General features: G+C 43.7%; 1 protein-coding gene across 2 annotated transcripts in view; it reads right to left on the minus strand.

Annotated features, from left to right (window-relative positions):
- KIAA0319 (KIAA0319 ortholog) overlaps nt 1-4,808 on the minus strand; it is a 62,098-nt gene extending 57,290 nt beyond the window's left edge. Inside the window, exon 1 of one of the 2 annotated variants that reach the window (XM_074829651.1) lies at nt 4,676-4,808. The gene's annotated coding sequence lies outside the window, so the exon portion shown is untranslated. Of the gene's footprint in view, nt 1-4,349; nt 4,431-4,675 lie in introns of those variants that run through there. The other variant, XM_074829660.1, reaches the window with a different exon arrangement.
- Nucleotides 4,809-12,825: the final 8,017 nt, after the last annotated feature.

The raw sequence follows: 12,825 nt of genomic DNA on the forward strand, positions 1-12,825 counted from the left end.
TCAAGACTTTAAATAATAGTGCTTTTTCTTTTTTTTTTTTTAAACCCAAAAACTTCATGGGACAAAGTCATGACCCCATTTAAGTCAGTGTCAGGATTCAGGAGATCTCATTTAGGATACTTGGATCCTTGCAGTTGTAAATGCTGCTATTCAATATTTAAAAAAAAAAAAAATCAACTCTTCTTGTAACTTGACTTCTACCTAAGCATCAAAGCTAATATTTGCAGATCCAGAGGACCCAAGTTTGTAAATATACTATGTAGGAACCCTGAATACTGATCTCAGAAGTGCTGAACACAGAGATGTTCACAGTTCAAAGGAAACTGCAGACACTCACCATCTCCAAAATGCAGAAGCTATCTGCCACATAAAACACAAGGTTGTCTTGAAACAACAAAAGTTTACAACTTCAGCAAAAGCAATACCAGCTACAGAAAGGGTAGCAAAACCTCTTCTGTTATTTATTGTCCAATGGAATTTGAATTGTTGCAGTTAATTCAACTACTACATTTTACTTTGACATTGTAGCAGTAATAGTACTCATGATGCAAACATTATGGAGGAAGACAATGCAAAACTACTACATTAAAATTTAAGCTTTACTGCAAAAGTTCTCTGGAACCTACTTAAAATGAAAAGTAAACTTTCTGTTTTATGGCTTTCAGGTAATTGATATTACCTTCGTTAATTAACAATACACCATACAGTAGAAGAAACAACAGTCTGACACTTGAAGTCAAATGGATGTGCTAGGATTTTAGCTAATATTGTGGTATTCAAAGACTATGGTGTTATAAAACCAGACTTAGAAGTTACATAAGTGCATCCAATTTATGATAACCTTCAAGGGCTGATCACAGACTGATTGGCAGAGGCTGGCTCAAACAATGTAAGTACTAATGTCAACAAAGCTAATTGACCATTTTGAGATCAGAGTATTGAACACCCAACCACTGTCTGAGATACAATAACACGCACTGCAGGAAAAAAGCTTGTGTAAGGTGGTACAACAGTAGATAGCCAGAAAAGCCAAAATTTTGCAAATAAAGTACATAAACACCCACTCCATCTGTGTCTTATTATTTTATCACCTTCAAGAAAAGGCTCTTAATGCATTTGTATGCTGTACATCCATTTCTAGACTTGAAATCTTGTGTGTTGATATAAAAGCAAAGAAATAAGTAAATTTTCTTGGCTGAGAAAGGGGAGAGGGGAGAAAGTCTTTTCACCCACATGACTACACCAAGTTTTATGTCTGTCCATTGCTAGTCTTGTCTCCTCCAGAGAAAAAGCTTAGTTGACCACTGTGTAAATAGATCCCTGTTTTTACTTACAGTATCCTTTAAGCCATTGACTGATTTCAACCAGAGAAGAACAGATTACCAGCAGGTAATTAAGTTCCTATCAGTTCTGTAAGAACAGCCAAGCCAGAGAAGGCAAAACTGCCTACCCCGAAAAAGCATGTAATCCTATTTCCATAACTGAAAATGGTGGCCCATGTGTCACAGAATCAGTGCAGTCTGTGGAAAGAGGGGACTATATAAAAAAAATGTAGAGGCACATGCAAAGACAATGGAAAAATCCTTGTTTGACCTCAAGACACAAATTCACAGAAATCTTCATTAACTCCACTGTTCAGAAAACCACTTGTTATAAACAGGTAAAGCACAGGTATGCACTCTCCTAAGACTCAAACTTCTGGTGCCCCACCTCAGACAACTGAGCACATTTTATTTCTTTAAAATCCATCTACATTTAACCAGTGGAACTCCCTGTAACATGCAGAAGAGTTAATAAACTGTCCACAGGACAGATTTATGCAGGAAAACACATTAGGACAGGAAACAACCACTAAACCGCTCCTTCATCACTAACTAACTGAAAACTGGCATCAGGCTAACTGCACTCGTATTACCTCCAACTGGATTGACTGAATTCCTATCTACTCAGTACTGAGTCACATCATCCTGAAAAATACTCAACAGTCATACCCTGGCACCATTCAGAAAGAGATCAGGTACTTAAATGGACAAGCAACTATATCTGCAGTTAAATTAGATTATAAATTTGTACAGAAAGACACTTTGTGACAGAAATTGAAAGCTAACTGCCCGACAGTAGGAAGGATATCTCCCCATGGGTACAATATCCATTACAGTGGTTCTGTGCTTCCTCTACAGCACTGAAATTGGAGACTGCTGGATACACAGCACTTGATCACAACTTCACCTTTAATCGCCAATTTCCTATTAAGGATATATATTTAGTACCACTATCAAAACTAGCAAACATAAAGCATCACCACATGCTTTCTTAAAGGAGAGATCTGTAAGTGAGGTCCATACAACCAATATGCAAAGAAGCCCACAGCAAGCCTACTTTATTCAACATCACTGAAGGTACAGCTGGAAAGGGTCTGAATGGCTCCACCTGAAACAGATACTGTGTCTGTGCATGTGGGGAGGAGAGGGCACCAACTGTTTTTATAGCATTCCTGACAGACATTTCACTAGCAGGTTCCCAAACCTGTCCATGGAAACTCCCCCATCTCCACACCATTGAAACAAGCAGCCTGCTCAGACAGCATCCAAAACCAACACGGTGAGAGGTCAGCTGTATGCAAAGCTGAACTAAACTACAGCATCTCCAGGTCACCAAAACCTCTTCACTCCATGCAGCTCATTAAAACTGACAGAGTTGCAGCTCACTGACAGGCAACTAGTGAAGATGTAATAGATTCACACTTGCATGTGTTTTCTGTGGAACCTGAAGTTTTCAGCCAGCCCTCTCCCACAGTACTCCATGAAGGAAAAGGTGTGGAAAGGCTCAACTGGGCAAGCATCCCCAGAGTACAGCCTCCTCCACAGACCATGGCCATAACTCCAATTAGCTTCAATAATGTAAAATGCAAGCTACAGAGCATTTTCCGTTGCCTTGTGCTTAAGGGAAAAGCATCAGCCCGTGAAGCTTACGCACATACACTCTCACCTTACCTGCACCACTCAGGCACATGATTTGATGTGTAACATGCCGAAGAGCTCAACCCCCATCATCTAAGCTACCAAAATGAGTTCGGTCAGTATCACCTATTAACTTTGTATTATGCCAGGTTTTTAATGATTCAAACTTGGCTCAAGACAGTGCCTAATTATGAAGTATCAACTGCAACAATCAACCTTGCTAAACACAAGGAGTGGATAATTAAAACAGAGTTGTGTGGCCAAGGATCAGTCCCTTACTACAAACTATTGTAAAGGCAAAGTCAGATACAGAATGCACCCCAAACAGTTTAAAGCTTATATCAACTCCACTATCTTGTCACAGTCAGTATGAAGAACATGAGAGTGCCCGTACAGCACAAACAGATAGTAACAGAGGGCAAAACAGTTTGTGCTTCATTGTGTTCCCCCAACTATCTGACCATTCACAGGCTGTCTGTGATATGCTCCTGGCGAGGGTCATGGGAATGACAGAACTGTCTTCTGGTTTTGTGCAGCAATCGCAATGTTGATAGCGCCCAAAACTGCAGTGATATAAAAATCACACATAGGATTTTCTTCTGTTTAAGCTCTGCTCAGAATTCAATCTGATAAAGCGTTTCACAGACTACACCCATTAGCATCATGCTCACCAGTTGCACATAAATACATGCTTAGGGTGAAACAAACACACACTTTGACAAAAGACTGGAGAGCAACTTGGCAAGAGTAATATTCTTACATTCTTTGGACGTATAAATATTCAAAGATATATATATACACACACACAGGACAACATAAAGCTATGATTTCTGAGCTCAAATCAGATGTAGCTAAATGCACATGCAAACGTAGGAAACTTCCCATCAAAACTGTTTGAGCCTTCATATATAAAAAAATATTTTTTATACGTATGTAAATAAGCCTATCTGCAAATTAAATACTAAAACGTATACACATTCCCCCAAGGCAGCCCACTGTTGTTTCTCCCCACGCTCCCGGCCTAACAGGTTGCACGGGCACACAACACACGTTCTGCCACACGCAGACGGGTGAGGGAGGGAGGACTCCCCGAAGGCCGGATCATCGCCACCGCTGTCCCGTTAAGCATTTCAGCGCGACGCCCACAGCCGCGCCAGAGCGCTCCTTCCCCCGGAGCCCTTCACCTCGGGCGGGCGGCTGCGGGCTGCGCCTCCCCGCCGACCCCCGCCCCTCGCCGGGGAGCCGGGGGCAGCCGCCCAGCGCTCGGCTCGGGCAGTTGAGTCACCCGGCGCCCAAGCGGGGAGCCGGGCAGCCCCGACTCCGCTTTCCAGCCCTTCCCCACCCGCGCCGCCACCTGCGGCCGCGCCCAGGCCGCGGCGGCGAGCCTACCTGGCGGCAGCGGAGGGCGGGAGCCGGCGGGGCGCCCACGGCCCCCTTCCTCCCGCCGGTGCTCGGCGCCGGGGAGCCGGCGCGGTGCCGGGGGTCCGGGGGCGCTCGGCGGAGCCGGGCCCGGCGGCGAGGTGCCGCCCGCCTCCTCGCCACTGCTGACTCAGGAGCAGGCGCCGTCCCTCCGCACACCTCCCGGGGGCGGCCGCCGCCTTCCGCGCAGGATCGCTGCCCAGAGGACCCCCCCCCCCCCCCCCCCCAACACGCACCGCCCGCCGCCGCCCTAGCGCTGAGGCCGCCGAGCCCGCCGCAGCGGAAGGGACCCACACCTGCGGGCGGCGGCAACAGCCCCGGGGAAGGGAGAAGAGGGGTGGGAAGCGGCCCCCAGGCGGGGACGCGGCGTTGGTCCGACTCCATCCCAGGAAGGAGCGCGGGGGCTTCCCGCCTCCATCTTGAGGAGGGGGCGCGGGTGAGAGGCCGGGCGTAGGGGGCGGCAAATGGCGCCGCCCCCCGGCAGGGCGGCGGGCTCCAAATGGCGCCCCCGGCGTTAACTCCTCGGTAGCCGCCGCAGGGGTGGGCGCGTCGCGTCCCGGTTCTGCTGTCTGCTTCACCCGTCGCTGCCCTCTGCATCGGGGTCCTGCTGCGGTGCAGCCGTGTTATGTTCCGCAGGATTCCCCCAAGAGGGGTCTTACCTTTCCGGAGACTCGACCTCGGTGCTGCTGCTGGAGATAAAGCAGCAAGAGGCTCCCAGGTCTTAAGACCTTTAAGCAAAGGCTTTGGTCTGCCAAGGGGCCTCGAAGGTAGGATCCCCCCACCTCTGTACGGCCATGCTGCATGAAGGTCTCCAGACCTTTGCCACCCACATGGCTTCTGGCTGCTCTGTCCGCATGCAGTGGTTTGGGGACACTGTCGCTCAGGGTAGGGCTTTCCCACTGTGACTGCCTGCACAGGGACTGCAGCAGGAGGCTGGTGCCCCTCTGGCATCAGCTGCACTGGGGCAAGCCCCAGGCTACATGTCCTCTTTCTGCCTTCCGATTCTTCCCAATTTTCTGACAAACAGTGGGCCGCAGACCTGATGCTGCTCAGCTGGCAAAGCCCACATCCTAATGACAAGTCTCTGAAGCCTCTGTAAGAGTACCCATACCTTACTCAGCACAGCTTTTCAATAAAATACTCAGCTTTGATTTTGCTCTATCCTAGTTCTTGCCTCATTCACATTTTCTGCTGAGGGACTCCGCATGCAGAAATGGTTTGTTAGTTTCTTTGATTTTTAGAATTGCACTCCAAAATAATTGGCCTATTTCCATTTGGAAGAGGCATTTTTCTACTCAACACCAAAGTCCATGTGCCATAGAGAAGCGGTTTTTCTGTCTTAGCAACATTTTAAGCAAAGAGTTTCATTTTCAAGTGAAGTAAAATGCAGAGAGCTGTGAATTTCAAACTTTAATTGCAAAGGTCCCAAATTCTGTTCCACCTGCTAGTGATGCTAGTGTATTGCCGAGTTCTGCTTAGTTTAATGAATTGCCAACACTTGATTCAGGGTAAATGGTATTTTGCAGGTCCTACAGGATGATGAAAAAAAAAGTGCTCTAAAGATGTAAAAATGTCATCTCGTGAGCATACAACTGCTTTTACCTCCTCTTTTTGCTTTCTCTTCTGATTCCCACTTTACCAACTTTTTTATACAATAATCTGTATGACATTTCCTGAAGCTACTTAAATCTTCCTTGGTATGGAGAGGCCATAATTCATGTGCTTGCTCTGTAAAGCAAGGAATTAAATCTCTGAACTGTAATAGCGGATTGCTTGTGAATATATATGAAGGAGCCTAAAGGAATTGTCTGTTGACATTTTTTAAAATATTTTTTTCACTATGTTGTTAAGCCAATTTTTATTGCTCAGTTTCTGTGATGTCCATGTGTTGGCTGTTTTGGCCAGTTTATGGAGACTGAAGTCAGCTTATTTGAAGTAAAAAGAATCATGTGAATTCCTAAGAATTATTCTAATCATGACACAAAAGGATCAATGAAAAGACTGCTATATTTTTTCTGATGTTGACCAAGGATACTTGACTTTGAAGAGGAAGCGTGTGCAGAGAGAGGCAGCCCCATTTCTCCTGCCCTGCAGCCTTCCTGCCAGCATTGTCCTCCAATGCTTTGCATGGTTGTGCAATCCTAATTTTACTGATTGTAAAAGCACCAGATATAGCGGCACAAATTTTATTTCTTCTGCAAGAAAGATTATTCACTTGTATACTCAGTGCTAGCGCTTTTTGAATGATCCGTGCAGGTATGCAAAAGGGTCCCTAGCACAGCACAGGCTTAGAGAGACAAGTCCTCTATGTGTCCTGTCAGGATGTACCTCCCATCATCTTAGTGAAAGCAGGGGGGAAAGGATAAGAGCAGTTGCTGTCCCTCTGTTTTCTTTCTCTGCACATGAGTAGCTGATCCAATGCCCTTGACTTTTTCGCACGCAGATTGCATTCTCTGTTGAATGAATAAGACGCAGCTAGTCCTACACAAATGCAAAGGCATCAGAGCAAACAGCTCCCATTTGAGAAACCCAGCAGCAGCACCTGGTGCCTATTCACAGTCTGCAAACTCCAGAATAGCTATGAAATGGCGGAACAGACCGAGAAAGCAGGTTTGCTGCAGTTGGCTGAGGCTAAGATATTTTCTTGCTGAGCCAATTCTTGCCTTTTATAGCACTGATGAACTAACAGGTTTAACCCTCATGAAATAATAGACTCAGCATGCTGTAATGCTATCTGAAAATCATTAAAACTTCAAAATGCAGCCTTCTAGGTAAATGTTGATCTTGTTACCTCCAGCTGCCTTCCCACAGTAAGTGCATTCATTTGATCAGACAAAAGCCTTGTGAAGCTGTCATCACCCAGGACAACTAACTCACTGCCAGACATCCAGGGGCATTTTGGAATCATCCTCTGCCACACACCCCCCCATCACTGCTAAATGGCCCTTCTGAGCAGCTTGGTGATGGGATGAGGAAGCCCTGGCCTGTGGTATAACATCACTGTGGCATGCAGGGAGGTTCCTCCCATGCCAGGGACCTGGTGCAGCCCTCCCAGTCACCCTGCACCCTGCTCTCCTTGCCCTCTTGCCTGGTTTGCTAAACCAGCTGCTTTGAAGTTTTCCATGTGAGATCTATTCCAAAAGAAAGAGGTCTGGGATATACGCTACTTTGGTTACCAATACTTAGCCTTTGTAAGATCATATTGTGCTTTTCTGAAAATACCCTTTCCCCTCTTCCCATCTTAAAGAGGTAAAAATCTTGATCTGTTCCAGTTTGAGGAAGTGTCTGCCAACACTGAGTAACAGGGTAGTAGTATTCACCTTCAAGGCATCTGAGACACATTTTTTTTCTGATTCCTCAATAATTGTGAGAATTTTTGAAAGCCACGATGAGGTGAGTTCCCCTTCTTGGTTATATTTGTCCAGCATTGTCAGTGATCACATGTTATTTCTGCTGCCAGTTAAAGCTTCTGCCTCAACAGGTGATGTCTGAGTAGCTTCTCTATTCCACTAGTGACAGTATCAGGAAATCTAGTAAGAGTGCAAAAGGTTAGTGATGTGGTATAACCCTTTTCTTCTTTCTTTTGTTGAAGTATGTTATCTTTCATTGAGGCAGATGTATACTTTTACCCTTTTCCTTAATCAAAACTATAGTTTTTCAACTACTGTAGGTCCTTAGTAGGTCCATTTCTTGTCATGTATGCATGAATCCATAGATAACGATACACTAGTGATTTTACCGTGGGTTGCTGCAGATAGAGTATTACCTTCATTTCAATTGTAATTTAGCAACATTCCTGCCTACTGCATCTCTTGTTTAAGCCTCCTATTTTCTCACCCGTTACTGAAATGGCAGCATTGTACTGACAGCTTTTCTGTTGCTGGGGTTCTGTTTTCTCTGAGCTGATGTCCCACAACATGCCTTTTCTCCGAGAAATAAAAAGATGCTATCTATGAATCTTTATTAATTAGTCTTTTTTGTACTCTTTAGTGAACACAAAACCTGGAAACCTTTAGCCTAGTGAAGTTAAATGGAGTCACTCTGTAATCCCTGCTTGGGGTTTACCTGCACTAGGTGTTTCAAGACAGCACCTACATGCACTGTGTCTTCAGTAGGGTTTTGTATTGGATTGCCGGCTGCTGGGTAAAAACACACCAAAATACAAAGAAGTGATAACATGACCTTTGTGGAGATTTCCAAATCACAATGAGCTGATACAGCTGAAAATTGTGCCAATTACTCATCAAAACACACCCATCTGTTTCAGTGTAATTATTCTCATATTTATTCTCTCCTTGTTGAGTGTTTCCACTGTTTGCATTGTTTTAAGTTCTCAGTTAAGATCTATAGGGCAAGGACTTTTACTTTGTATACCAACTGTAATGACAGTTACGGTTTTACAGGTGTTGCCATAATACAAGTAATCGTATTTGTATTTTGATCTAGTAATTTTGGATATGTCTTCTTTGTCCTTGTATCAAATTGAGTTCCAAACTTTTATATGCTGTGTGATATTTATAGATTTAATCTTCCATGTACCTCCTCTTTGTAAAACAAATTTTTATTAGTTACAGTTTCAGATTACTCTCTATAGTTGAGAGCATATAGTTGAGAGCATCTCTGGGTGTATACTTTTAATCATGATAACCTGTTTTTCTGCTGTTACTGTGGTTTTGCTGCTTTTTTTTTTAATACATCTATTTATTATGTATCTCCGTGTTTAACATTTCCTTATTTTGTTTTATGTATTTCTCTTTTAGTAATTTCAAGCTAGTTTGATGTAGAAGTGTTTAAAACTTTGCTGGATCCTCAGAAGTTGCTTTGGTATCTGAAGCAAAGTATTAATAAAATAATGTTTCCAATAGTACAGAATTTCCTCAAGGTCCATTGTTGTCATTGATTATCAGTAGGAGAGAATCACCCCATTTTCTTACATTCCCATGGTTGTGTAAGTCCTTTGGGATATATAGATGCCATAATATCATATCACTGAATCAGGAAAAGAAATGAAATTATAAGATGTAGCCCAAGAAATGTTTTGCTTGGTCTTACTTTGCTGTTTTTATGCCTTTAAATATTTATGATGTTTTCTTACAAGTGTTAGTTGCCATATTCAGCAGCTATTTTACCTTTATAGAGCAATGTAAGAGGCAAATTGCTATAAGGGCTCTGACTTGATTGTCAGCAATTTGGGTACTTATTAAGTGGTTTAAAGTGTATTTAATTAAAGATGTAGTGCTTGCTTAGCATTCAATAGTCAATAAAACATTTAGCATTTATGCCCTCTTAATTTTTTTAAAAATATGATTGCTTTTACTGTAGTTCAGGAAGAGTTTTAAAAGCTGTACACATTGTTTCCTCACTCTGGAAGAATGACTAACCACTAATTGCACTGAATGTAATCTTCTTGCCTGTCTTTATAATTAGAAAAATTAATTTGCCCTTACAAAGTGTTATGACTTTGCTTGTCCCTAATAAAAATATTACGTCCCCACTCATGTTTCAAAGGTTAAAAAACACTGCTGATCAAAGGAGGGATCAGTTAGTCAATGCTAGATATGGATCCACAGTTTAGGCATTGTGTTAAGTCACAGACAGGTCTGAACCCTCTTTTTTCTTTCTTCCTTCAGTTAAAAACCTGTCCTACAACATCAGCCATTAGCCTTTTTCTTATCTTTCAAAATAGTCCAGAAGGTGCCCACATAAACAAAAGTAGCCGTAATGCAGGAGGCCACGTAAACTGGTGTTTCTTTGACAAAGCATGAGTTTATTGTGCTTTCCCTTTATCCAGGGTCCCTGGGAATGTTAAATTGCCATCCCTTGTCTTCACCTTCCCCATGAATCCTCTGGCTGCAACTACCAGGGAGCAGAAGGAGATGTAAGTGGTGAAAGCAAACCTCATGGCATATCTTTCCTCTTAGTGAGGAAGAAGAGAGTGTGTGCTGGCATTGTCGCTCACAGCTAGCTGCAGGAGGACAGGGAAGACTTGCACCAGAAGAGTTACTGTTACAGAGGGAGAACCTCTCTTGCGGTCTGAAGTGAACTGGTACAAAAGTAACTCCTTAACAATACCAGTAAATATTATTTCATACCACTGGTATCATTTAAATCACAGCCTCAGTTCTCCTATCTACGCAAGGGTTAGGATTAGACTTGAATATTGGTACAAGAAAACATTCTTTCCACCAGGTTCTGTCCAATTCACTTAGCACTGAAATGTTCCCAGTCACTTAAACTGGGAGGAGTCATTTGATTCAACATCAGATTCATTCCTTTTAAAAACACACATAGGCCAAAGGAGTATAAAAGACACAGTATGGCAACATGGGAAACCATGAGTGAGGTTAAACCCCACTTTTCTCAATCATCATCATTTTCTTCAGAGTTTAAGCAAACACAAAACCTTTTCAAAATGAAAAGAAAAAAAATCCCAAGTACTCTTTCTCCTGCTGGTATGTTTGAGAGCTGTTCTGTAAAAAGCAATATGTATGTATCTTAGGATTTTATGTGCTTTTAGTTATTTGCTAACATAACTGAATAAATCAAGTGCTGAGTTTTCCGGCTTAGCTTTCATGAGACTTCACACTGATGTTTCTAAGCCGAGTGTTACTGCTGAGAAGCTTTTGGGGCATATTGAGAATAGTTCCTTTAAAATACTATGGCAATATTATTGCAATTGTCATATCATGCCCTTCAAGAAGCCAAAAATAATGAAAAGCTCTGTTTAGATGTGGCTTTTCTTTATACCTGGGCAGCTTGTTGAGGCCAGGAGGTAAGCAGGGCTCCTGATCTAGGAGGAAGGGTTACTTCACACTGACTAACCCTCTCCTCAATCCCAATGATCTCAGTGATCTGACATGGGTACTTACATGCCATGACCTATTGCAGCAGAGAGTCGTGCAGCCCCATGGCCACAGGGCATGGGCAACCTATTGCATGAGCACAATGAGCCCCAACTGACTGTGCCCTGGAGGGCACAAGGCATTCATTGCTCAGCAAGGCCAGGCTGGCAACCCTCCGGGTGGGTGTTCAAGGCCCCAAGGCAGCAGGAGGGTTGGGAGAGGTGTGTGGTGACACAGAAGGTGGGACCAGGGCTCTTTCCCTTCTCGTCCCTGCAGCAGTCTTTTCCCTCATGTTTTGCAAGTCTGTTGCTGCTGCCTGCAGTGGTTGATTCTCATGGTATTAATCAGTCCTTACAAACAAGTCAGCTGTGGAAACAGAAGAGTTAAACACATTGACATAGTTTACACACATTTAATTAGAGTAAAATGACCGGCTGTTTTGCTGATTAAGGATACCAATTAAACTCGGACACCAGAGTGAAAAGAGTAGGCGTACTTTACTAGTGATAACCAAGTAATGTAACAGCGTAATACAGAGAACATGCAGTAAGAAGAAGCAGAACAGTGCACTTAAAGCAACAAACAGGAAAATACAGGGTAATGCATCAAATCATTACTACACGAGAGAGAGAGAGAATAGTAATTAAGAGAAATACATCACCACTTGCATATATTAACATCATCATCCAGATCCGCAGACGCTGGGGAGCCCCGGTTACAGCGAGGATTTGGAGAGCCTGTCCCGGCAAGTGGGAAATCCTACACGGTACGTCCACCCATAGGTGAGGCATCCAAAGTCGCTGCAAACGGGCCCAGCCTTATATACCAGAGATCGACAAGCCAGAATAGCTGGCATCTTTGTTTTGAGCGGAAAGTTTCTGGTTTCATTCTCCTGTTGGATTCCACCCGAAGCCTGGCCAGGGCTCGGGGGGGGAACCAAGGGAGTTTCTAACAAGGCCAAATACTTGGGTTCTCAGCCTTGAACAAGGCTGCGAAAGGAAAGTTGGATACATTCTCTCCCCTCTACTGATTATATTTTGTCTTTCACTAGCGAGTTTACATATTTTACTAACGACTACATGCTAAGTTAGCAGCTTCAGCTTGGGGCCTGTTGTTCAGGCTGCAGTATTTCAATGCTTTAGCACTTTTTACACCAGCATAAGTGGGTTGTTATAACTTAGTACAATACCTACTAGCACAATGATTATCAGTTGTAAAATATACAGGATTCATCTATAGGTCAACTCTGGCTTGGGCCTGTTGTCCAAGCCTTAGCACTTCACCTGCCCCGCTGCCTTTCTGGTTTCTCAGCTGGCTCCATGACCTCCGGTCCATGGAGGCAAAGGTACTCAGCCAGAAATGACCCTGCGAGGCCACCCTTCCAAAAAGGAATAACCGACTGGAAAAGGGATATTAAAGCAGAGGTTTTGGAAAAAAACCCAACATTGTCATCACGGTCCATTTTTATCATCATATCCCTGTACTGTTTATAGGGAGTGCTGGAGGGCCTGGAACAGACAATCCAAGCTATTTGCAATTAGCTGGGCCGAGCTTCAAGTGTTTTTATATCTCACAGTGTAATTTTATTTTGAGCAGAATCTTTC

Source organism: Strix aluco, chromosome 1 (assembly GCF_031877795.1).
Source record: "Strix aluco isolate bStrAlu1 chromosome 1, bStrAlu1.hap1, whole genome shotgun sequence".
Lineage (NCBI taxonomy): Eukaryota > Metazoa > Chordata > Aves > Strigiformes > Strigidae > Strix > Strix aluco.